This window comes from Felis catus, chromosome B3 (genome assembly GCF_018350175.1).
Source record: "Felis catus isolate Fca126 chromosome B3, F.catus_Fca126_mat1.0, whole genome shotgun sequence".
NCBI lineage: Eukaryota > Metazoa > Chordata > Mammalia > Carnivora > Felidae > Felis > Felis catus.
The window spans coordinates 65,230,921-65,257,438 of record NC_058373.1 but is presented as its reverse complement, the minus strand read 5'-3'; the positions used below and the strand labels follow the sequence as shown (position 1 = coordinate 65,257,438).

The window sequence follows — 26,518 nt, the reverse complement described above, 5'->3', positions numbered from 1 at the left end:
CTGTATTTAAATACTTTGGGAAAAAATTCTTTGGAGGGGAATTTAAACTAACAACCACTGGTTCCATTATCAGCTGATGGCTTAATCACCAATAGCATAGCCACTTAAATTAGCCTCCTGTGGATGATTAGACAATGTAGCCGATGAACCGGTGTGGAGCACCTGTGTAAAATGGGCAGTAAAAGCCATGGAGAGACTCACTCCCAATTAATAAATGAACCAACAAACCAATCACAATCTCATTAGTACTTTGGATGACTGATTTCTCTTTATTGTCAGTGATTAGTTTCTCTCTGGAACAGTTAGTCCTATTTCTCATTGTGGAAAGTGATGGGACAAGGAAGGACAACTAGATTGGTCCATTTCCCCACATCTGTACATTGCTTATAGAAAACAAAACACAAAGCATTTGAAGGAGCCAATGTGTTCTTGCACTGTTTTTCAAACTAACATCTGTCACCCACTGGTGAGCTGTGAAATCCATTTAATGGGTACTATGGTCTGAATTTGTATATTTAGATCCTAACCCCCAAAGATGATAGTATTAGGAGGGTGGAACCCTCATGAATGGGATTAGCGCCTTATAAAAAAGGATCCAGAGAGATTCCTAGACTCTTCTACCATGTAAAGACACAATGAAAAAACCCGGCTATGAATGAGGAAGAGGGCCCTCACTCAACCATGCAGATGCCTTGATTTGAACTTGCCAGCTTCCAGAACTGTGAGAAATAAATTTCTGTTGTTTATGAGCTAACCAGTCTGTGGTATTTTGTTATAGCAGTTCAAATGGACTGAGACAATGGGTCATGACAATCATATATAACATGTATTTCTGCCTGTGAGTTGCATTAAAAATGTTTTTGAAAGCCACAGAGTTATTTGTGTGTTGGATTAAACATTAGTACTAAGGCAGTACTTTTTGGCCAGGTAAATTTCCATCATGCCAGAGTATTACACAATAACTTAAAATTAGTAGGCTCTACTATCATCTACTACGTTAAAAAAAAAAAAAAGACTATATCTGTAACAGCTCCTGAAATGATCAGTTACCTTCTGAGGCAGTCTAATTCTGGTTATACAATTAGCCCTTCCTGCTAGCACCTAGCATTCAGCATGTTCCTAAGTATAAAATGAATGATGTAAAAAAAAACCAAAAAAAAACAAAAACAAAAACAAAAACAAAAACACCAATGGGTAAGCAGGGGGAGAATACAGCTTTTGTGGGAATAAAACTTTTTTACAATTTGGGTGCTCTCTTTAAGGAAAAGAAGGAAATAACAAAAGTGGATATGAATGGGAATATTTATATAGAATAAAAAAAGAAATTGTAACAAATGCCTAGGAACTTGGAGTTTTATGCCTCTTTCTTTTCAGATCTGTGGACAACTTACCAGAAACACTTACAGTGAAATGCTTCTTCTTCTTTTTTTTTTTTTTTTTGTTTATTTATTTTTGAGAGTGTGTGAGCAGGGGAGGGGCAAAGAGAGAGGGAGAGGGGCAAAGAGAGAGGAAGAGAGAGGAGGACAGAGGATCTGAAGTAGGCTCTGAGACTGAGGTGGGGCTTGAACTCAGCAGAGCAGGGAGTCTGATGGGGAGCTTGACCTCAGGAGCCCTGAGATCATGACCTGAGCCGAAGTCTGACACTTAACTGACTGAACTACCCAGGCACCCCAAATGCTTCTTGATTTTAAATGGGTTTCTCTCCTCCTAGAACACTCTGCAATCCCCAACAATCCCCAAGACTTCAAGGAACATTGAAGCTTCATATACATTATGTTAAATACTGCTCTGACATAGTAAGTAAAGACATGGATGTGAAGGGGCATACCAGTGACTCAAAGACCAGGAATTCATAGATGAGGGGATATTACGACTCAGTACTTATAGTAAGACTTTGCATGTTGATACCCTGGGACGGGGCTTGGCTTTGACAGTCACTAACCTGCAAGTTACTTAATCTCTCTATACCTGTTTCCTCATTTGCAAAATGGAGGTACTGATAAAATCTGCCTTAACAAGCTAAAACGGGGCTATGCATGTAAAACTTCTAGAACAATGCTGGACACATAGTATTTGCTTAATGGATGTTTATGACTGTTTTATAGCAACATGTAGCTGGTATCAGAGATAGATGATTTGGATTCTAGGCCCAACTCAATATTTCTGTTTCCTTTTCTGTATGGTAAAATAGTGTCTACTACTAGGGGAAGAAAAAAATATATATGAAGGAAATACTTTATATATAATATATATAAATGAAGGAAATATATATATGAAGGAAATACTTTAAGGTCCTTGGAAGGAAGGTATATGTGTAAGTGTATAAGTGTGTGTGCGTTATTGGATGTAGTGGATGAATATAGGTAAAATAATAGCAATACTGACAACAACTAGATAGAGCATTTTAATAAGATGAGTGTCACATCGTAACTAAATGACCAGTTACATAATTTCCATGTATATTAAAACTGCACTCACTGGGAGAAAATAGAATGGCACAGGACAGTAGGGCACTCTAAATAGTAAATAGTCCATAGTAAGTAGACCTTAGAATAAAAGTCTGCTTTTTGTAAAAAAAAAAAAAATCAGTTTTATTGCACACGAGGAAATAAACTATATAGCATTACTTGCAATTACCATATTGATTACCTGTAAACAAATTAACACCGAGTGGTTTAAGTACTGATCAAATTCCCTGAATGGGATAAGTGTCTTTCCCTTGGAAATATATTTTCAATGATGGTTTTGCTTAGAAAATATTTTTTAATAGATAAAGTGGAGGTTAATTCCTCAAGCCATTTCAAGACCATGAGACACTGCAAATAATAATAGCAGAAATGACATTATCACTCCATGTAATAAAAGATTAAAAAAAAAAACTTTCAACACATCAAGTCCAACTACTCAGTGGCACTCGGTCAATCTCTGCTTGGAAACATGGTTGTGTATGGTCCTCACATATTTATACATTTTCTAATGTTACTAGTACCAACATAAGGATTTCTAGCACTTTAGTCTTCTGTGGAAAAAAGAGAGAAAGACAGGGAGAGAAACAGATTTAAAGAGAGGAAGAAGAGAGTGAGAAAAAGAGAAACAGGGGAGAAGAGAGAGTTTCCATTCTGGATGGAAAGAAAAGGTCTACTTTCACTTATTATACTTTCAACCTTATGTTTTTCTTCCTCTGTTAATCAACCGTAATTCCCTAATTCCTCCTTTGAATTAAAAAAGCATTTAAATTATAATATGAAAGTATCTGTCCTTTATATCTCAATGAGAAAATAAACACTCACATAAAAATCGAAAAAACACATTTTTTCTGACTACCAACCACCACCAGATTGACGTATTTCTCTAAGATATTATTTTCCTAAAATATGTAACAATTAAAATTTCTACAGGGCAAATATGGTCAACTAAGTTCAAACATATATTCCATGAGAGGCTCTTCCCTATAGAAAGAAATATGAAGCTCATCTTTGCAAATCCTTACCAACTTCTCTTGGACCCAGAAAGCCCCATAGGCAGCCTTTGCACTGATGAAGGCCAAGTTCAATAGGAAGAGATTCTGGAAGACTCTCCTCCCAGAATTCCTCTCACTGGGTCTGATTCTAAAATTTCTGTATACAAGGCAGAAAACTTATATTCTAGTTGCAATTTCTGCCATTATAAATGACACTTGAAATTGGTATTATTACAGAGTGTCTAAGAGGTACCTTCCTATTTCAGATGAGAAACAGAGACCCAGCAAACTATGGACTCACTCCCACCTTGTGGCAGAGTGGTCTATAGCCGTGTCCACTGACTTTGGACCTAGGGTATTTCACATCATTTTACCTGGCTTTCCACCTTTTACACTTGGGTTTACTTCTGTGAAAGGCCTTTCCAATGAAATTCCTCTTTACTGGACAAGTAATTGATTAATTGGAGGTAATTCTTATATTCAGAACTTTGAGAGTAAGAGGACAGAAATCAAAGTACAACATATGTATGTGTACGTACCATTTTTGTACAACACGACTTGTGGGTATGAAACAGTTCAACAGCAAATGCCCCACAGCTGCCTCTGGGCAGGGGAGACTAACTTGGAAACACACAGAAAATAAACAGCATCTTTAATGTGTCACTGAGACTCAAGTTTATCTTATCTCCAGCCAACATGTACAGAAATGATAGGGCTACCTATCCACATTGATACTATAAATTTCTTGTGTATAGACCTTGTGCCTCAAGTGACCCAATGCCTTGAGCCTCAGATTTGATTTGCATGGATTAGGGGCAGGAGGAACAGAGGGAAAAGCTGGTATTTATTTGTTTAATTATTTGCTTACTTACTAACTTCTACTGAAAGAAGTCCACACATTTAACTGTGGCTAGCCACATCTCTGTGGAGACAGAAAATCACCATTGTGAAATCTCTTTTAGTTTTAGGAAGAATTACGTAGTAATGAAATCATGTAAACTTAAATCAGTAGACAGTTATTACCCCACAAGGAAAGGTAAAGAATCTTTTGTGACCCAAAGGTTACTTAAGAAGGAAAGAGGTAGGAATGTTGGCATGGGACCCAAGAAACCTTCTGGGAGGGAAATTTATCTGGCTTATTTGATTTCATGGTTCAAATTCTATGATGAGTTGAAATATTCCCAAATGTTTTCCTATTACAAAATAAGTCCCAAGAAAAGGTCCCTTCTTTGAGAGATAGGAAGGTGATAACTGGAGGACCAGAAGCATTTAGGAGTCATCTTCCCTCTCCCAAACTAAGATGGAGACAGAACACTTTCTAGGAGTAGAGGAAATTTAGGAAACCAACATGTGCAGGATTTGGGGGTAATTATTAGTATTATTTTAGCAAGCTTGAAAGATGATGGAGCCAAGTGTGGATGAGGAGGAAGTGTGGCTGATATTTAAAGGCAAATGAGAAACTCACAATTAAAAAAAAAAAAAGCATTCCTTTTATGACTCATAGCAAATCTGAGACAATTTGGTTTAAGGAGATTAAAATGGGACAATTTATCAGACCCAAATATTAAATGGTATTTGTCCCTAATTTCCTTTATGGTTTATGGTTATATTCTGCCTAATGGTCAAAACATAGGCTACAAATAAAATTAGCCATAAACTCCAATATTCTTAAGGTTTGATGAGACTTCAACAGGCATTTTTATTTTCAGATTAATTAGCTGGCAAAAATGGTAATGATGAAAAAGAATTTATTTGTAAGCAACTTTATTATTGCTTAAATTAAAACAATATTCATGGAAGGACACATAATCTTTATCAATTTGTAATTCACACCTCTTTTATAGAACTAACTGAATTATCTTTAGATGCTCCCTTATACTTTTCCAACAAGAGACCTGTCTTGGTTTACTTCATACCAATAAAATCTATTCCTTTATTTTCTTTCATCGTTTAGTACTCCAAGTTTCAAATTCTTCACCAAGTGAGATGTCACTTAAATTAAGAGAGCTCTCAACCTCCTTTTCCAAAGCTATAATAATGATACCTGCTTTCAGTTTAGGAATAAAAGGAAGGTATTAGAATTAATCTATGACTATTTTGTCCTTGTCTTAGAATATGAAATCTTTGACAGCCATGGCTATTGCAAGGTTTGAATTAAATGCAGAATCTCAATATAAGAATGTTTAAATGCTATTTAGAGTTTAATTACATGTAGAAAGTGAATATTGTAAGAAAATCTTTGAGAAGTATAAGACCTGGAAATTTCTTTTAAGGAGGTGTTCTTTTTTAAAATTTTATCATATATAACATAAAGTCACACAAAATTTAAAAAATTACAAAAGGATAAACATAATTTAAAGCAAAACCGGGGCCCCTGGGTGGCTCAGTCGGTTAAGCATCCGACTCGAGCTCAGGTCATGATCTCACAGTCCATGGGTTTGAGCCCCACATCGGGCTCTGTGCTGACAGCTCAGAGCCTGGAGCCTGCTTCAGATTCTGTGTCTCCCTCTCTCTCTGCCCCTCCTCTGCTCATGCTCTGTCTCTCTCTGTCTCAAAAATAAATAAAAACATTAAAATATTTATAAAACAAAATTAATTGTGATAGTTGTGGCTGTTTGGAAAAGACAAAGAAACAAGGGAAATGCTATTCTAAATAGAAATGGAAGCCAAAATTCTACCTTTTATGATTTTATTTATTAAATATGAAGAAAAATAATTATTTAAAGGAACAACAAACTAGGCAATCTCTTACGTGACTCAATGAATTTAGTGAATAATGAAGTTACATAGCAACTGAAATTAATATGTAGTTAACAGCATTCTGCTTGTTGTGCTTTGAGATTGTGCCAATCTTTCATGCTTAATAAATATCAAGGATTTACTGAAAGCAAACTTAAAAAATACTTAAAGTTTCATTTCATTATGTTTACTAATCTTGTGTGAACTTGGACTCCCTTATTATCAGAGTTTATGATAATGCAGTATCAGGATCAAACCTGGATCTGCCTATCCCAATCTCATTTGAACCCATAATCTCTCCTCACATCTGTGGGGTGTCTAGATGATCATATAGACACTCATTTTAATAAAGAAGTTCAATTAAAATATTTATTAGCAAGGACCCCATGGGAGAAGACACATTGTGGAGAGACTTGGCTGAGAGGGGTAAAGAAATTAAGCCAAACTCATTAGCCCTAAAAACTAACACAATATTCTGCAAAACCATCAGAAATCAGCATGAACAGAGACTTAGTAGACAATGCCACATGTTGGGTCAATTTTCTAAATACTCAAAGCATTTGTATCAGGAATTGTGCTACACATATGCTTATATTGTACATGTTACCAATATGACATGCCAATATATTTTCAAGTGCCTAAAATAAGAGTAGTATTAGTTCAGCCTTGAAGTTGGTAACAACAGCTTTGGAATTTATCTATTTTGGGATGGAAAATCAAATGCATATAAAAGAGTTAGAAAATGACATAAAGCAATAATGTCCTTTATGCTATTACAGTTTCGTAGGAGGTAGTATGGTTTAGTAGTTGGAATTAAAATCCCAACTTCACCCATCATTAATTGTTTGACCTTGGGATAAAAGCTCATAAGCCTCAATTTTTCTTATCTGTATAATGACTTTAATACTGGTGTTTAAGAACAAAATGCATTAGACAATGGTAGGTATTTAGTAAATTACCTAGCTTAAACTTTAAACAAAAAATATTTGGTAATAATAATCTTAATAATGATATATTTAAACAGACTCTTGCTACAAACACATATCAAATGATATAGATGAAGTGTCTTGAAGAAAAGCTGCCTTCTGCTTCCAATGAGATGTAATCGGTCAATATTTATGTCCATAACAATTACAAATGCTGACAGCATTACAGGAAAAAAAAATTAAAGCCTCAGAGAACTATGGAAGCAATAAGAACTAGAAGGACTAAATTTCCAGAGAAGGGCCAAAAGCAAGGTAAGCTGGTAATTGTTTTTTTCCCATAGAATCTGCTGAGTGTAGGTACAGGCTAGAGGTTGAGAACTAGAGTGTGGTATAACTTCAGGGCCACTGATGGTAAAAAGAAAAACAAACAAAACTTAGCAATCACAGAGGCAACGGTAGCAAAATTAGAGAGACTTCTGGGGCCTTAAATAAAATGCCATTTCCTTCTATATGAGACATTTTTGAATTCTGATTTTCAATGGAAGACAAAAGAACAAAGTGGAAATCTGTGGGATGGGTAAAATATCCTCTAGTTTCATGGGACCTAGAAAACAAAGATTCATCTGAAGGAGACCTAATTTAAAAAAGAAGAAGGGGAGAAAAAAAAGCAAATAAGAGGAAAACCCCCTAGGAGTTGTGAATTGATAGTAAAGGAAAGCATCTACGGGGTAGTTGGAGGCTAAGTATCTAGGCCTGGACCTGGCAGAAGGCTGCTGCTGAGATATAGAAAAAGCAGCTGATACTTTAGCATTTGTGGGCTATCATGATAAAAGAGACCCAAAGCACTGAATACAAGGTTGGTTTCCCTCTCAAGACCAAACTTTGAAGTTCTATCAAAGTGTGAGACTAAAGAGCTAAGGTTAAGCCTCTGTTGGTCAGATGTCATTCCTGTTGTTTTTTGGAGCTGAAAAGCAAAGATTCATTCATCAGATTCTCACTTGAAATCCTTGGTGGCCATGCCCTAGAAATCAGGATGACCTAAGCACAGATTGAGTGTTACCAAAATTGCAACCCACCCTCAACACAATCTAATCCCTGATTGTACTGAAATGATAAAACTGCCAACCCTACCATACCCTACATTCTAAATTCTTGACAGAAGAAACATTTAATCCTTTCTGTTGGAAAAAAAAATACCATCTAGAGGATATTTGACTTTTAAATATACAATGTTTGTCATATAATAAAATCATAAATAATAAAAGCAGACCTACAAATGATCCACATTTTAAAGTAGCTGAGACATACTTAAAAATAACTACTATTAATATGTCTAAAGACAGGTGAAAAGAATAAAAATAAGTAAAAAGATGAGAAACAAAATAACTGAAGAATTAGAGCCTATATAAAAGAATCAAATAGGTATTCTGGAAATGAAAATAGAATACTTGAATTAAGAATACAGTCAAAGATTTAATTGTAGACTACACATGAGTGAAGGCAGAATTAATGTACTGGAAGACAAGCCAATAGAAAACACTGAACTTAAACTACAGAGAGAAGTAAGGATGAAAGACAAGAAAAATGAGAGGACAGGAGAGGAGAGGAAATAAGAAGGGAAGGAAGAAGCAAAAGGAAAACATAGAACATGCTCAAAGTTTCTATTATGTGTGAAAGTGGATCTCCACAAAGACAGAATAGAGAAAATGGGACAAAAGTAATATACAAAGAGAGAAAGGAGGAGAATTTTCCAGACTGATGGGAGAGATTAATTGACAGATGCATGAAATCTAAACCAGCAGAATAAATACCAAAAATATATATATCCATGCATATTACAATATAATTGCTAAACATACAATACTCAAAGGACAGCCAGAAGAAAGAAGACATTAAGACAATCAGATTATTAGCTAACTTCTCAACAGAAATAGTATATGCCATAAAACAATGGAAAGAAATCTTTAAAGTGCTGAAAAAAATTAATCACCAACCTAAAATTCTGTATCAAACAAAAATATTGTTCAACAGTGAGGATAAAATAAAGATGTCATCAAACAAAGGAAAACTAAAACAACTGGTTTGAAAAAGGCCTTTAGTAATATAATTCAAAACAGTTCTTCAAGCCAAAGAAAAATGATCCCAAATGTAAGCAGTGAAATGTAGGAGGAAAAAGAATACTGGGAAATATAACTATGTGGGTAAATATAAAAAATTTACTTACTGTAAAATAAAGTAATCGTAATGTATATTTAAGTTTCAAATATAGAGAGCTAAAATGCATGACAACAATAGTATTGAAGGTCAGAGGTTGATAAATGGAAATTATATGTTCTAGGCTTCAAGAATTTGAGCCTATGTACTTGAAAGATCCTGATTCTAATCCATACATATTTTTTCTTCCACTAACATTGGTTAGAGTGAATACATATCAGTTGTTCTCAACTCTGGTTTCCCTAGAGGACATTTGGTAACATCTGGAGACACTTTTGGTTGTCTTAACAGGTAAGGGAGTGAGGGGATTTGCTATCTAATGGATAAAGCCCGGGATGTTCCTAAATATTCTACAATACTTAGGACAATTCCCCACAACAAAGAGTTAACCAGTCTAAGACATCAATGAATTCAACAGTGCCAAAGGTGAGAAACTTTGTTGTAGATAATAAATGATACTGTTGCCTACCAACATTGTCTCACTTCTCTATTTCCCAGCATTGTTGACAGAACTTGGTCTAATGCTTGTAGAAAAATACCCCTCTAGTAATGTGAGTAAGCTAAATCAGAACTACATAGAAAATAGGCAAAAGACATGATGAGACATTTCACCAATGTTCAAAATCACTAGCCATCAAGGAAACTCAAATTAAGACCATGATGAGATATCACTAAACAGCTAACAGAACAGCTTCAACAAGCAATAGTGACAGTACGAAAAACTGAAAAAGGTGTACGGAAACTAGATCTCTCATCCTTGCTGGTGAGAATACAGATGGTAAAACTGCCACTCTGGAAAAAAGTTTGGAAGTTTCAAAAGAAAGAAAGAGAGAGAGAGAGAAAGAAAGAAAGAGAAAGAAAGAAGGAAATGAAAGAAGGAAATGAAAGAAAGAAAGAAAGAAAGAAAGAAAGAAAGAAAGAAAGAAAGAAAGGAAGAAAGGAAGGAAGGAAGGAAGAAAGGAAGGAAGAAAGAAAAGGAGAGAGACACAGAGAGAGAGAGAGAGAAAAAGGAAGGAAGGAAGAAACAAACAGGAAGACTTTTACTTCTGTCAAGATAGAGTAGAAATACTTTTCCCTATTCCTCTTACCAGGTGCAAGAAAACACCCTTGATATGATATATAAAACAAACACACAAATTCTCCGAAAGGTGGAAAGAGAAAGGCTAGAATGCTAGAGACCTTGGGATGCAAAAAACAACATGGTGGTGAGTTGTCTGCTTTTTATTTTTCCTTCATATATACCAAACTTGTTGCTGAAGAACCAGGTAATACCAGAAATACCAATGGGCACAAACAGAAAAAGAACTAACAATGCCCAACTTTTCCTCACCAAAGGACCAGGAAAGGGTATTCTTGTAAGAATGAAAATTTTTAGAACATAATTGCTCTGCTGCAGCCAAACACCACAGAAAATATAATGTAGCCCCCATCCTTACCCATACTAGCAAAGGCTAAGTGGGGAGCCTAGACTGTCAATCTAGCTAAGCTAATGAGTTATTCAAACCTGCATACTGTGGTATTGTGAGAGAAGCTCAAGTAGGGGATCATAACTTCCATCCCTGCCAGGTAGCAATGAGCCACTGCCCTTCCCCAGTGTCAGTGGAGATCATGTAGTGGCAATCCTGGATTTCCACCTTTTACCACCATAGTGATGAGGTCCCCCACACACACCCCCAGCCCCTGCTGGAATGATGTCACAGATGGCCTAATGGGGAACCAGGACTTTCATCACAACCCAGTGCTAATGAGGCCACCCACTTCATGATGTGCGTGAAGGCCACTTGGGGAACAGTAAGGAGGTACACCTACCTCTCTGAGCTGTGGAAGCCAATAGAGGCATTGTAGGGAGCCAGAATTCTCACCCTCACTCAAGAATAATAAAAAGCCCCAACCACGGGTATCAACTTAGTCCAAGCAGGGAACCTGAACTTCTACCCCAACCTGGAAGTAACAAGGCAGTGCTTCTCTTTTTCCTGCCAGAGCAGTATTAGAAGAAGCCACCAAAAACAGACATTTCAGTAATATCCAGGATCTTATAACATCATATCCCAAATGCCAAGATTTCAATTGAAAATCATGTGTCATACCCCAAACCAACAAGATTTCAAACTGAATGGGGGAAAAAAAAGAGACAATTAATAGATGATGACAACAAGAAAGAAAATAATTAGCATTACCTGACAAAGATTTTAAAGTGTTTCATCATAAAAGTGCTTCAGTGAACAATTCTGAGCACTCTTGAAACAAGTAAGAAAATAGTTACACCAATAATAGACAATAAAAAAAAGAATGCAAAAAATTTTAGAATTGAAAACTACAATAGAACTAAAAAATGTAATGATTGGACTCTAAAGCAGAATGGAGGCGACAATGGAAAGAATCAGTGAACATGAAGAAGGAACAACAAAAATTATTCAATGTAAACAACATAGAGAAACTAGACTGAAAACCGGGCCAAAACATAATAAAAAAAAAGAACAACAAATCCTCGATGATATTTGTAAATATAACAAAAGATCTAATATCCATGTTTTTAGTGTTTTAGAAGGAATGGAAAAACACAATGCTGAAACAGTATTCAAAGAAATAATGGCTTGAAAACTTTCCAAATTCAACAAAAGCCATAAACTATATATTCAAGAACCATAATAAATTCCAAATAGTATACATCCACAGAAATCCACACCAAGACACATGACAATCAAAATTGTGAAAACTAAAGTAAAAGAAAGTGTTTTAAAGCAGTTAGAGAAAAAAGACACCTTACCCTTCCTATAAAGAAGAAATAATTAGTGTGGTTTCTCATCAGAAAATATAAAGGCCAGAGGAAGTGCCATAACATGTTTCAAGTGCTTAAAAAGAAAAAAAGCTGTTAACACATTATCCTTTACCAATAAGAATATCCTTCAGGAATGAAAGTGAAATCAAGATATGCTCATGTTAAAGAAAACTAAAAGAATTGAAGACAGGAGACCTACCCTAAAAGGATGGCTAAAGGAGTTCTCTGAACAGAAAGGAAAAAATAAAGGCAGGAATCTTGGAATATCTGGAAGAATAAACAGAGCAAGTAAAAATATGGGTAAATACAAGAGGCTTCCCTTCCGCTTTCAAGAATTCTAAATCATGTTTGACAGTTTAAGCAAATGTTGTAACAATGTCTGATGTAGTTCTAAATGCAGGTAGATGAAATATTTAAGATTATATTGTTATAAATGGTGGAAAATAAAGTAATATAAAGGGAGAAATATTTTCTACATTTCAAACTGAGAAAATGATGATACCAGTATACTGAGATAAGATCTATCATCTATCTTTCTACCTATACATACAAATCTATATCTATATATCTATAAATACAGATTTATATATAATTTACATACATTTATATATATTTAGATGTATATATAATATTTACATATATAATTTAACACCCAAAACAACTACTAAAAAAAGCTGTAGAAAGAGATACTAAACAACTACTAAAAAAGCTGTAGAAAGAGTATTAAAAAATACTATAAAAAGGTGAAAATTTAATTTTAAAATATATTCAAATAATTCATAGAAAGGCAGGTAAAATAAAACAAAAAAAAATACAGAGAGCAAACATATAACAAAAAATGTACAAAAATGAACTACTGGAACCTCATCAAAATAAAAAGCTTCTGCACAGAGAAGGAAACAATCAGCAAAACTAAAAGGCAACTGACAGAATGGGAGAAGATATTTGCAAACAACATACCACATGAAGGGTTAGTATCTAAAATCTATCAAGAACTTATCAAATTCAACACCAAAAAACAAATAATCCAGTGAAGAAATGGGCAAAAGACATGAATAGACACTTCTCCAAAGAAGACATCCAGATGGCCAACCGACACATGAAAAAATGCTCAACATCACTCCTCATCAGGGAAATACAAATCAAAACCACAAGGAGATACCACCTCACACCTGTCAGAATGGCTAACATTAACAACTCAGGGAACAACAGATGTTGGCAAGGATGTGGAGAAAGAGGATCTCTTTTGCACCGCTGGTGGGAATGCAAACTGGTGCAGTGTCTGGAAAACAGTATGGAGGTTCCTCAAAAAGTTAAAAATAGAACTACCCTATGACCCAGCAATTGCACTACTAGGTATTTATCCAAGGGATAAGGTGTGATGTTTCAAAGGGGCACATGCACTATTGACAATAGTTTAGAGTAGCCCTATCGACAATAGCCAAAGTATGGAAAGAGCCCAAATGTCCGTCGATGGATGAATGGATAAAGAAGATGTGGTATATATATACAATGGAGTATTACTCGGCAATCAAAAAGAATGAATCTTGCCATTCGCAACTACGTGGATGGAACTAGAGGGTATTATGCTAAACGAAATTAGTCAGAGAAAGACAAAAATCATATGGCTTTACTCATATGAGGACTTTAAGGTACAAAACAGATGAACATAAAGGAAGGGAAGCAAAAATAATAAAAAACAGAGAGGGGGGCAAAAACATAAGAGACTCTTAAATATGTAGAACAAGCAATGAGTTACTGGAGGGGCTGTGGGGGGGATGGGCTAAATGGGTAAGGGGCATTAAGGAATCTACTCCTGAAATCATTGTTGCGCTATGCTAACTAACTTGGATGTAAATTTTTAAAAAAATAAATAAAATGGTAGAAAAAAGAGGTAGATTTACTCCCAAACATAACAATAATTACATTAAACATAAATGATGTAAATATAACCATTAAAAAAGAGACTGGCAGAATGAGTTAAAAAACATGATCACCTATATCTAAACTATCCCAAACCTACTTTGAATACAACACTATAAGCAGGCTAAAAGTAAAAGCATAGCCAAAAATATATCATGCAAACATTAATCAGGAGTCAACAAAAGTGCTGTATAAATGTCAGATATAGTAAACATCAGAACAAGTAAATAACTAGAGACACAAAGAAGCATATAATAATAAAAGTGTTAATTTACTAAGAAGACATAGCAATCCTAAAAGTGTTTACTGTTAACAGAGCTGAAAAATATGTAAACAAAAAACTGATAGAACTAAAAGGAGAGATATATCCAAAAGTATAGTGAGAGATATAAACACTCTCAATAATTGATAGAACCACTAGGCAGAAATCACAAGGATACAGAAGAACTCAACACCACCATCAACCAGTAAGACCTAATCAACATTAATAGAACATTCCACTCCACAACAGCAGCATAGACATTCTTTTCAAGTGTCCACAGAATACATATCAAGAAAGGCCATATCCTGGTACATAAACAAACCTCAGAAACAGAAAATAAATGAAATAATATAGAGGGTGTTCTCTGACCACAATGGAATCAAACTAGACATTAATAACAGAAATATACCAAGAAAATCTTCAAGCAGTTGGAAACTAAACAACACGTTTTAAAATAACCTATAGGTCAAAGAATAAGTTTCAAGGAAATAAAAAATACATTGAATTAAATAAAACTAAAATAACATATCAAAATTTCTGGGACACTGATGAAGTGATACTAAGAGGGGAAATTTATAGCACTAAGTTCATACATTTAAAAAAAAGGGAAAGTCTCAATAATCTTAGTTTCAACCTCAAGAAGTAGAATAATAAGAGTAAAATAAATACAAAGCAAGCAGAAGGAAGGAAATAATAATGATAAGAGCAGAAATCAGTGAACCTGAATGTAGAAAAACAATAGAGAGACCCAATGAAGTAATAAGCTGGTTCTCTGAAAATATCAATAAAGTTAAACAGCTGTATAGCAGTTAACAGAATTTGTAATTTAAAAACTCCCCCAAAAGAAATACTCAGACCCAGATTGTTTATTGAAGATTTCTAATGAACATTCAAAGCATAGACATCATTTCCACACAGCCTTTTCCATAAAAACAGAAGAGGAGGAAACACTTCCCAATTTATTTTACCCTGAGATGAAAACAAGGGAAAGATAGTACAAAAAAAGAAAACCACAGAATATTTCCCATGAATAATGACACAACATCCTTAACAAAATACTAGTAAATAAAATTTAGCAATATATAAAAATAATTGTAATCATGAACAGGTGGAGTATTTGCACAGATGCAAGGGTGGTTCAATATTGAAACAGTGATCTATGTAATCACCATAATAACAAGCTCAGGGGAAATATATATATTATGATCAATTGATGCAAAAAAAGGATTTGACAAAAGCCAACCTCTAATCAGAATTTTTACATCTTAAAAAAATAAGAGTAGAGTTCCTTAATTTGATAAACATCATTTATATGCAATCTATAGCTAACATTGTATTTAATGGTGAAAGAGTGAATGTTTTCTCCCTAAAATTAGGAACAAGGCAAAAAAATTTACTCTCACAACTCGTATTCAAAAGAGTGCTGGAAGTTCTGTCTAGTGCAATATGGCAAGACAAAGGGCATACGAATCACAAAGGAAGAAATAAAACTCTCGCTTTTTCATATGACATAATTTTATACATAGGAAACCCCAAGGAATCTAAAAAACAAAAACAAAAACATCTAGAACTATTAAGTCCATTAATCAAGGTCACAGGATACAAGATAAATGTACAAAATGTCAGTTGTATTTCTACACAGAAACAATGAACACATGAACATTAAAATTAATAATGCAATACCATGTTCATGAATTGGAAAACAAAGAAAAACTCTCAATTCTCCCAAAATGATATATAGGTTTAATATAATTCCTATTAAATTTCCAGCAAGATTTTTTTTGTACTATAGACAAAATTATTCTGAAATTTAAAGGCAAAGGCCAAGAAACTAGAATAGCTAGTACAATCTTGCAAAAGAATAATGTGAGAAGAATCTATTCAAGACTTGTTGTATAGCTACAGTAATCGAGACACATAGATTTATGGAACATAATACAGAACCTAGAAATACAGCTACAGAATTGTACCCAAATAATTTTCAACAAAAGTGCAAATAAATACATTTTAATGGAGAAAAGATAGCCTTTTCAACAAATAGTATTGAAGCATTTGGACACCCAAAAGCCATAAAATGAACAACAGTCTAAGTCTCACACCTGATACAAAAACTAACTCAAAATGGGTCATGGACTTAAATTCAAAATGTAAAACTATAAAACTCTCTCTCTCACTTGCGCGCGCGCACACACACACACACACACACACACAGAGAGAGAGAGAGAGAGAGAGAGAGAGAGAGAGAGAGAGAGAGAGAGAGGGAGGGAGGGAGAGACAAAGAGACAAAGAGAGAGAAAATCTGACAAGATACAGCCTGGAAGTAAATGTTTGTAAACCACATATCCTACCAAGGACTGATATCTAGAATAAATAAAGAACTCTCACAGCTCTACAGTAAACAAACAAACAATCCATCTAGGAGATTGGCAAAAGCCAAAGACGATATACAGCTGGCAAATAAGCAAATGAAAAGGTGTTCAACATCCTTTGCCATTAGGGAAGGGCAAATACAGTTCCTTTCTGCCAGGGTATCCATTTGTCCTGCTTTCTTAGGTCTGCACTTGTATCATATCAGGAACATTAGTTACCAAAGCTAATATCTGAAAATAACTCAATTTTAGAAGAGAAGGTTCTATATATTTGCTATATGTTTAATCCCGTCTGGATTAAATAATATACTAATATAATGACACTAAAATTTTAAAATTATGCCTTAATCTTTGAATGAAAATTTATTCTTTGCATATATCTGAAAATCATGGAGAAAAGAGATTAGCTTCACAGACTTTAAATACAGGTTTTCCTTCATTTATTATGTAAAATCAGTCAAAAGAGGGATGTTAAGTGATTGAATAAAAATTCCTCCATCAAAGTCATCTCTCTTTCAACTCAGTAGTTTATAAAGATTCTTTGCCTAGTGAAACACTCAGAAATAATATTAAATATTTTTTCTTACATGTACATTTGTCTTAAATTTTGGATACATTATTTCTGTTTGACAGTCCAGATTAATACCAACGATTTCTTTGGTTTGCAATGAGCTCTATTATTGTCCTAAAATTACAGAATAAAAATACAAAAAACACAAAATTAGAGCTATAACAATTAAATATTTTCATAATGATGACAGTGAGTAGGCATCAGTGGTCTCCAGAGTTTTACTTTGTGTGTATAAACCTGAATATACATTATCTATATTCACAAATTATTTTGTTTTGTGAAATGAAATTTGGGCTTGACAGCAGTTACAGAAATCTTGGTTGTATTTGGATTTGCCTTTCTCTATTATTACTCCTATTTTAGAAAATTATGAAAAACTGAGTTTTATCCTGGTGAATCTCATTCTGAACTAGCAAATCCATCTGTGTGTGTGTGTGTGTGTGTGTGTGTGTGTGTGTGTGTGTTGTCATCCAGGTTTTTTTTTTTAACAGCTTTATTGAAATGAGATATGACTTACCATTGCCTTCACCCTTTTAAGTATGCAATTCAATGTGTTTTAATATTGTTTATAGAATTGTGCAATCACCACAATCTAAGTTCAGAACAATTTCATCATCCCTAAAAGAAACCTTGTACCCAAAAGCAGTTGCTTCCCATTCCCTCCTTACTCTTCTATAGCCCTAGGCAGTCAGTAATAAATATATTTTCTGTCTGTACAGATTTGCCTATCCTGGACATTTCATATTAATATAATTATTCAATATGTGGTGTTCATGACTGGCTTTTCAATTACATAATGTTTACAAGGTTCATCCATACTGACATATGTATTAGAATTTCATTTTTTTCCCAAATAATATGCCATTGTGTGGATATAACATATTTTGTTATTCATTCACCAGTTGATGGATATTTATTTGAATTGTTAGCAGTTTTTGGCGCTTATGAATAATGTATCTATGAACATTCATGTACAAGTTTTTGTGTACACATGTTTTTGTTCCTTTTGGGTAGGTATCTAAGAGTGGAATTGCTCAGTTACATGGTAACTCTATGTTTAACTTATTGAGGAACTCCCAAATGGTGCTTCCAAGGGGCTTCACCATTGTACATTCCCAACAGCAATGAATGAGCTTCCCAATTCCTCCACATTCTTGCCTTTATTAATGTGGGTCTTTTTTATTATAGCCGTGCTAGTAGATGTGAAGTGATATCTCATTTAGTTTCAATTTGTATTTCCCTAATGACTAATGATGTTGAACATGTGATTATTAGCTATGTGTATATCTTATTTGGAGAAATATATATTCAAATTCCTTGCCCATTTATAAAGTGGGTTATTTTTATTTTTATTATTGAATAGCAAGTGTTCTTTATTTTTTCTGGATACAAACCCTGTATCAAATATATAATTTGCAAACATTTCCTCCCATTTTCTGGGTTATCTTTTTACTCTGTTCATGGTGTTGTCTGCAGCACAAGAACTTTTAATTTTGATAGTGTCCAATTTATCTACTTTTTTCTTTTGTTGCTATACTTTTGGTGTTGGAGTTAAGAAATCACTGTCTAACCACAAATCATAAAGATTGATTCCTACATTTTCTTCTAAGGGGTTCATAGTTTTCACTTTTACATTCAGATCTGTTATCTATTTCGAGTTCATTGTTGTGTATGGTGTAAGTAAGGGGTCTAACCCTGTTCTTTTGCATGTGGACATCAAATTGTTCCATCAGCATTTGCTGAAAAGACTATTCTTTCTCCCACTGAATTGTTCTGGGCAACTTGTCAAAAATTAATTGACCATCAATGTAAAAGTTTATTTCTGGACTCTTGGTTCTATCCCATTGATCTGCATTTCTATCTTTACAGCAGTACCACACTGCCTCGAGACTCTTTCCATTTTTAATAACCATTTTTCTCACAAGAGAAATGTGTGAGTGCATGTGAGAGAAAGAAAATAAGAAGCACCTGATTAAAGCCTTTAAGAGGGGCAAGGAGAGCTTTGTTCCTCTTGAGGAAGAGCATTTCCCTAGAAGCTCTGATATGTCAAGAATATTTGGAAAATGACATATACCATACCCTCTGCTGGGGCCTAGGGTAAGGAATAAACAGTGCACATTAGCTTAAATAAAAGGTTTTGAGAAGTGTTTGGCTTCATTTAGCCAAAGTTTCCTAAACGTATTTGGTCAAGAAAAAAATTTGCTTTCTTTTTTACGTGTAGCATGTAATTCCATAAAAAAAAAACTCGGTAAAATTCTGATACAACCCATGCAGAGTAAGTGTATAGTGAAACCAAGGCAGAATGAATGGTTTGACCTCCAGGAGCTGGAACTTACTGTATTATTTAATGGTGCAGACTTGGATGTCAACACTGAAGAAATGATTCCTCCATGAAGGATTTTTAGGCAGCAGACACAGGGGGAATCATCTTTGCTTCCCCCCCCCCCCCCCCCGTTGTATCTACAAATCCTTTCCAGAAAACTTTTCTTTATTATGTCCAACTTAGGAATCTATTTTCATGAGTATGTACTAGGTATGATGCTTTATGTATCTACTCCCTATAATAACCCAATAATGGAGGTGTTATCTCTGTTTTACAAATGAGGAAATGGAGGCTCAACTAAATTTCCCAAGTTGCACAGTTAGAAATGGTCAGAGTTAGTTTTTTCAGATTCCCAGGTCTGTATTAACAACAGCAAAAAAGAATTGTTTGTTTAGACAGTAGAAGGGCAATTGGTTTTCTATCATCACAGGGCACCCAGGACACTCTCCTTGAACTCAGAGGCAACGAAAAGAATATTACCGCTCTCACCGTTGAGGGAATATATGGACAGCTTAATTCCAGGGACAACATCACTCACTCTGCCACACTCTATCTACAACTGCTACCAACATCAATAGCTTCTACTCTCCCCTCTCTCCCCACCCAAATCCTGCAGTTAATTTCTGTCGTCTTTTCCTCAAGGATATCTTCCCTGACCTCTAGTACCCTGCACTTACTTTTTACCATATCATGATTGGAATTCAGTTATTAATTATATCCTGTATCTACTCAACTACACTATTGCCTCTTTAACTTGCCTTGTTCACTACTGTGGCCTCAACATACAGGGTACTCACTGTCTCAAGAGATGTTGAAATAAATTGTAACTATGTGTGGTGATGGATGTATTAACTGACCTTACTGTGGTAATCATATTGTAGTATATACATATATCAAATCATTACATCGTATATCTTAAACTTACACAACATTATATGCCAATTATAACCGATGAGGCTGGGAGAAAAAAAAGAAAAGTTGAAGTAATTTTTGTTGGATGAATGGAGGTATTCATTTGAATTACACCATCTGCTATAATGTAGAGTTTTATTTATAGCCACTTTTGATTTACTATTTTTGTAGTGGAAAGTGCACATAATCTTAAAAGGCAATAATTATTTGAGCATATTTATAGTTTTATCAAACTTGACTACAGATCTGTATCTTTCTCACCTCTCTCTGCTCCCCTCCCTCTTTCTCTTTTTCTATTTTTTCTCTCTCCATCTCGCTACTACTACTCCTTATAGTTCAGTTGTATTATTGAACACTTGAAAGCTAGTGGGGTGAAGGGAGAGAGGCAATGCCAACTTAATTCTAAAAGTAGATTAATCTACTCTGTAAATAGTTGAGCCATAAATGTGTACTGTATGTTCAAAATTCAGAGCTCACTGAAAATTTGCTCTGGTCTAAGCAGCCATAATAAAGATATATTTTGTGTAATTGTGTAGATAATACAGGAAAATGTCTCTTCTGCACTTTACCTCTGGCCCCCTTTCAAGTCTCCACTCTAGGCTGGAGAGAAGAAAAGACAGATAGAGCAATAGGATCTGATACCGTGTCACTGTTGTGCATAAAAGTCTATCTGAGTATAAGGTATGGGTTTTATTGTCCACAAAGGCTCAACTTTAGTTTTGAGGTTGAGTTCTGTATATCTGAACATGCCATGTATGGATGAGTAGGACTTCTTTTCTAGACCAGCTCACCATGGCTTAATGTGAACCTTAAATCATATCCTGTGGTTCAGGTTGGTTATTTGCAGTATATTACAGACCTGCATTGATTAATTTCATATCTAAGGCTCAGAGTCGACCAGTTCAATCTTACAAACACTGTATAACATGACTACTGCAGCCAGACTTAAAACATGCAATCTTCTTTCCAATTCTAATTTTAATATTTTGTAATAGGCTATATGCATCTCATTTGTATTTATAAATGAGATCTGTGTGAGTTGGAAATGAAACTGCAAGCACATGTTAATCATATATGCAGGACTCCAGCACTGGGCATAAATATATACCCACCTATGTCTGTAAGCCAAAAAGAAGAAAATGGAAGGAAATGGAGGGTCAGAGGTTCAGGCTACTCTCCTTTTTCGTGATTTGAAATGAGATTAAATACACTTAGGATAATTTACAGTAGTAGGTGGCTTCTCAAATTTAAATCACACGAGCAAGTTTTAGCATTAGTAAATAAATCATTTTTAACCCAGGGACAAATATATTTTTATTAAAAAAAAATAAAGACCGCAAATTGTTTCTACTTAACAGGCAAATATATACTCCCTCTTTGGGCTCCCAGGTCACAAAAGGTGGTTATCCTGTCACCATGGCTGATTTCTGAAAAGTGTGACATGCATTTAGTTGTCAGTTCCTATCACCAGCATTCAGGAATCAACATTACATCAGCAGCAAGGCACACCATTTTATGCTCTTTTTGAAGATAATTAGAGTTCCCTTTTGTTGCAAATAAGATGTAAAACAGCTATAACTGCTGGAGAACGTGATTAAAGTAACCTCTATAGAACCCCATTATTCTAGACAGATTCCTTCAGATGCATAATTTTCCCATTTTAAGCAAACATAATGCATGCATATAAAATTCAAATTGTCGAGACACCTCTAACAAAAATTAGTACTCTATTAAGGCATTCTTAGTAGCTGGTTAACATGTAAAACTCTTTAAGAGTATTTTAACATAATCATGAAATAATAGTATGTGTCACAAAAGGTAAACATTTTACAGTGAGAGGATTCTTCAGACAAGATCCATGTATTTAACTTTTTTTTTTTTTACTTACAAAACTTTTGACAGGTAATATGTGAGATCTTATGTCCTAAACATCCCAAATGCATCGAAATATGCATGCAGACTTTCATTGTCATGTGCTTCAACTCTTAAGATAGGTGGTTGTGCACATACATAAACACACATGGATACACATGTACACAAATACACAGGCACGTGCATGCACAGATACACCTTATTTGTTTAGGCACTTCAGTGTCATCTATTTGAAACTCTAATGCTCCATATATCATTTTTAGCAGGTCCTCTATAAAAGTCAAATATATCTAATGCAAATAAAATAGCGGATGTGCACCAATATCATATGTATCACAGGTTTTTCTCCTGATAATTGTACTTAAAAATACAAATTTTTCCAGACCGTGTGGTAAAACATGGCTTTAAAATCGATTTTTAAAACAACTCCCATCTCTACTACTGGTCTGCCCTTTCCAAATACAGCCTGAAACACACACAGCTACCTAAAAGACCCAGTGTCCTGCAAAATAACTCAGTGCCTACTTGTCCACGGGGTGTACCATTTACTTAACAAAATATAAATGCTGCTTGACAAAGACACACAAAGTGGCGATTAGTGAGATTGCCTATACACTGACCGTAACTTTTGCAGAATGGTTATAATTATAAAATCAAATTCTTGGGTGACTCTGCTGGGAACCTCAACATCTAACGAAAATGTTATTAAAGAAGCTTACAAATGAATAATCATTCTCAACAACTCACAGCAGCCTTCACAGCATGAAAGTGGGAAAAATGGAGAAAGTTTTAAGGTGGGGGACTGATTAGGATGACAACAATCTCAGTCAAGAGAATGTATTGTGCAAGGTTTCTCGGGAGAAAAAAATTTTCACCTGAAAAGAGACAGCATTATGAGCACTGTAGAACTGTGGATTGTAGGACACTGATCTTATTAAGAACTAATGCTAATTTGCACACTGTCTCCTGCTGAACTGGAAGCAAGTTTACCACTGGGTTTGTTAATTTACCCAGGACACCATTATCTTTGGTTGGACTTAATGTATCAGAGTAGAGGTCATTAACTGCTGGGCTCATGATTATCCAGCATGAATTACCGACAGGATAACCAAAATAGATTTGTACTCCAACTTCATTTCCTTGGATGCATTTTTTTCAGCTGTTATTTAATTTCTATTTTGAAACACTAATTATTACATTATATGTACATATATGCATATATTCGTGCGCTCTTTTGGAGAACAGAGCACAAGCACAATGTTCACAATGGAGATTACCATTTTGATTCGGTTTGCTAGCATTTCAGAATAGGAATGCAATTACTATGTAAAGGATCCAGCTTTCTCTTGCTGAGTTTGCTAATAAAGAAAGGTACAGCCATGTGGGAATTTTGAATCATAATAAAAATATACAATTCTTATGGGTGCTTTCCAATGTCCACTAGAGTTTACATTGACTTCAATTGCTAAGTATTCAGAATCAAGTCACCCTGAATCTGCTCTCTGTGCTGTTGCAGGCATTTGATTTCAACCATCTATCAAACAAGGCTCTAAAAGTTATGTTCTACCCCAAGTAAACACTTTGTTGAAAAAAAATCTACAAAATCCCACTGCTACATTTATTTTACCTTACAGTTCAATAAAATCACTATGAACATTCATAAAAAGAAATCTTGGAATTAAAAGTTAAATAGAAAAGAGCATTTTAAAAAATATTTGTGGTTTCTGGTTAAATAAACACATTTTCATAAAGCTGCATGTTCAATCTATTTTATATAAATGGAACAAATCAAGCAAAAATTCATTTACAATTTTTATAGTCTGTACGAGCCCATTTCTAATAGCAGGGAACACTTTTGTGTCTCTGCATGATATCTGTAGAAAGAGGTGAATTTTCATTTATTTAATGCAAATATTCATACAAGGTAAACTCTTCAGGCATATATGAAGCATGCTTCATGGCAGCTTTGTGGCAATAGGAAAATAACATGACATAATTGTACAATAAATGGAGTGCTGCCTCCTCAAAATTACCTGCAGCACAGTTCCGTGAATAAAGAGAAGAATAGGAGAAGTCTGAGGTGGTTTTTGCTAGTTTCTAAGCTACTTTGCTTACAAATGATTTAATTCTGATCTTATATAGCTGGACATTTATGACAATCTCATCTTTAGAACTGCAAAATTATTAAGGGGATTTTTTTAAAGCTTTGAATAATGAAAAGTGCATTGTTAGTTGACGCACTAAAGCTTTCAACCATACAATACACATTTAGCTAACAAAGTAAGAAGGTAAGAGGGGTAAAAGATGTTAGTTCCAGACTTACTGCATATTAAGAGTTGAGCTTTTATATCTGTTGCCTGAGGAAGGCATTATCCAGATTCGTACTTTAATCACATTATTTTCCAGGTAAATTTGAGTACCAACCTTTAAAGGAGAAGTATGATTTTATAATTTCCATTAAAAATTAGTGTTGACAAAATGACCCAGAAATCATTCAACAAATAATGATGTATTCTGTCACCTGGTTTTAAGATACCTTTTGATGATACGGTTTGCAGCCTGACAGGGTTTTTTCTCTATTGCAGGAAAGGACATTAAGCAGTTTTACTGATTGAGTATATTTATTAGAAAATTCTCTTTTCAAGTTGGTAGAACAATACGCTTTTATTTTAATCTGGGGTATATTCTATTTACACAAATCCACAGTGGTGGCTGAGAGCCCCAAGTTTAAACCAGCTTTTACATATTCCTTTTCAAACTCAGCTTTTGATATTTTCCAACAAATTCAATTTGGGGCTTCATTGGACAGGAATCCATTCGAAATTTAGGCAGTATCGTATTTACAATATGGTGGAAATAGAGTGTCCCAATCCACAACTAAACCAACTTCTGATATGTACTTCTGGATACTCTCATGTATTAGCAAGAAAAACAAAGTTTGAAATTATTCATTTAAAAGAGCTACCTCTGTTATGCTAACTAGTGGGGAATCCCTAAGAACATATTTTAAAGCACTAATCATTGTCCCAAACTGGATGCATTATTGGTTTTATATATAATTTATATAACGTTGATTAAAAATATTGTTGGAATAATGTTATCAATTGTCCCTTACCATAATATTCTAAAATCCAAGTATAATGTTCTTGAAAATCAAATCTCAACTGAGTATTTTAACAGAAAAGAACATTGTGTTAAATATGTGTTGGTAAGACTATAATTGATCTGGTCACATCCTGATGGGATGAAACTTCAGAAATGAGATTAATTTCTCATTCTATGCCCCTCCCACCCATCCTGTGCCTCTTACACTCTCCACATACAATGTCACTATTAAGAGTACTTTAGTTTAGATGTTCAGATACTGATTACTTCTCAACAAGATGACATCCTCCTAACTGGTCTTTGGTGTCTTTAATTTAAACTTTAAACTGATACTAGATTAATTATTTCAAAACAGAAATTTGATCTCTGGTTTAAAACCCTTCATCAACTCTTCACAGCTTTCAGAATAAAGTTATAACTTTAGAGTTCAACACAAAAACCCATTACCACATGGCCCCTGCAACCTTGTGTACCTCATGCTTTGCTACTACATGTGGTCCCCTGAAACTGCATATTATTTCATAATCCTGATTTTCACAAACTGATTTCATCTGGCCAAGTCTTCCTTGTTCTCAAAACTCCAGTGATATTGCCACCATCTGTTTAAGTATCTTTTTCTCTCTACTAGATATACGCCCTGAAGGGCAGTGACCTTGAATTCCAAGCCTAGGATAGGTCCTAGAACATACCATGTGGTCAATATTTATTTGCTGAATAAATAAGTGAATGAATAATATACAAATATTCTCTACTCTCTCAAGGACATCATACCAAATACATCAGAGGTCTTTTTATCTTACAAAACCAAAATCAGGATTCTTTTGCTAAAGAGAAATGTCAGTTCATCAAGAGACACACAAACAGAGTAAGGCAGTTTTCATGGCTTCCAGCTTGAAGAACTGAATTTACTGACAACTGTGCATTAATCTCAGGGAAGAATCCAGGTTGAAAAACTAATTTTTTCTCACCCCTTTACAGGTGTTTTGCCCTCACATGTTTTGAATCTAATTTTTTAGTGACTGGCTTTGCTGAGTCTTCAAAGCATGCAACTTAGAAATAACAG

The 26,518-nt window shown here is 34.6% G+C and overlaps 1 long non-coding RNA gene across 5 annotated transcripts in view; it reads right to left on the bottom strand.

Moving 5' to 3' along the window:
- LOC111560835 overlaps positions 1 to 26,518 on the bottom strand; it is a 334,796-nt gene that overhangs the window by 138,256 nt on the left and 170,022 nt on the right. Inside the window, exon 1 of one of the 5 annotated variants that reach the window (XR_006599339.1) lies at positions 10,844 to 12,693. The exons of the other annotated variants lie outside the window; for them this stretch is intronic. This is a non-coding gene — a long non-coding RNA (uncharacterized LOC111560835). Of the gene's footprint in view, positions 1 to 10,843; positions 12,694 to 26,518 lie in introns of those variants that run through there. 5 annotated transcript variants of the gene reach the window in all.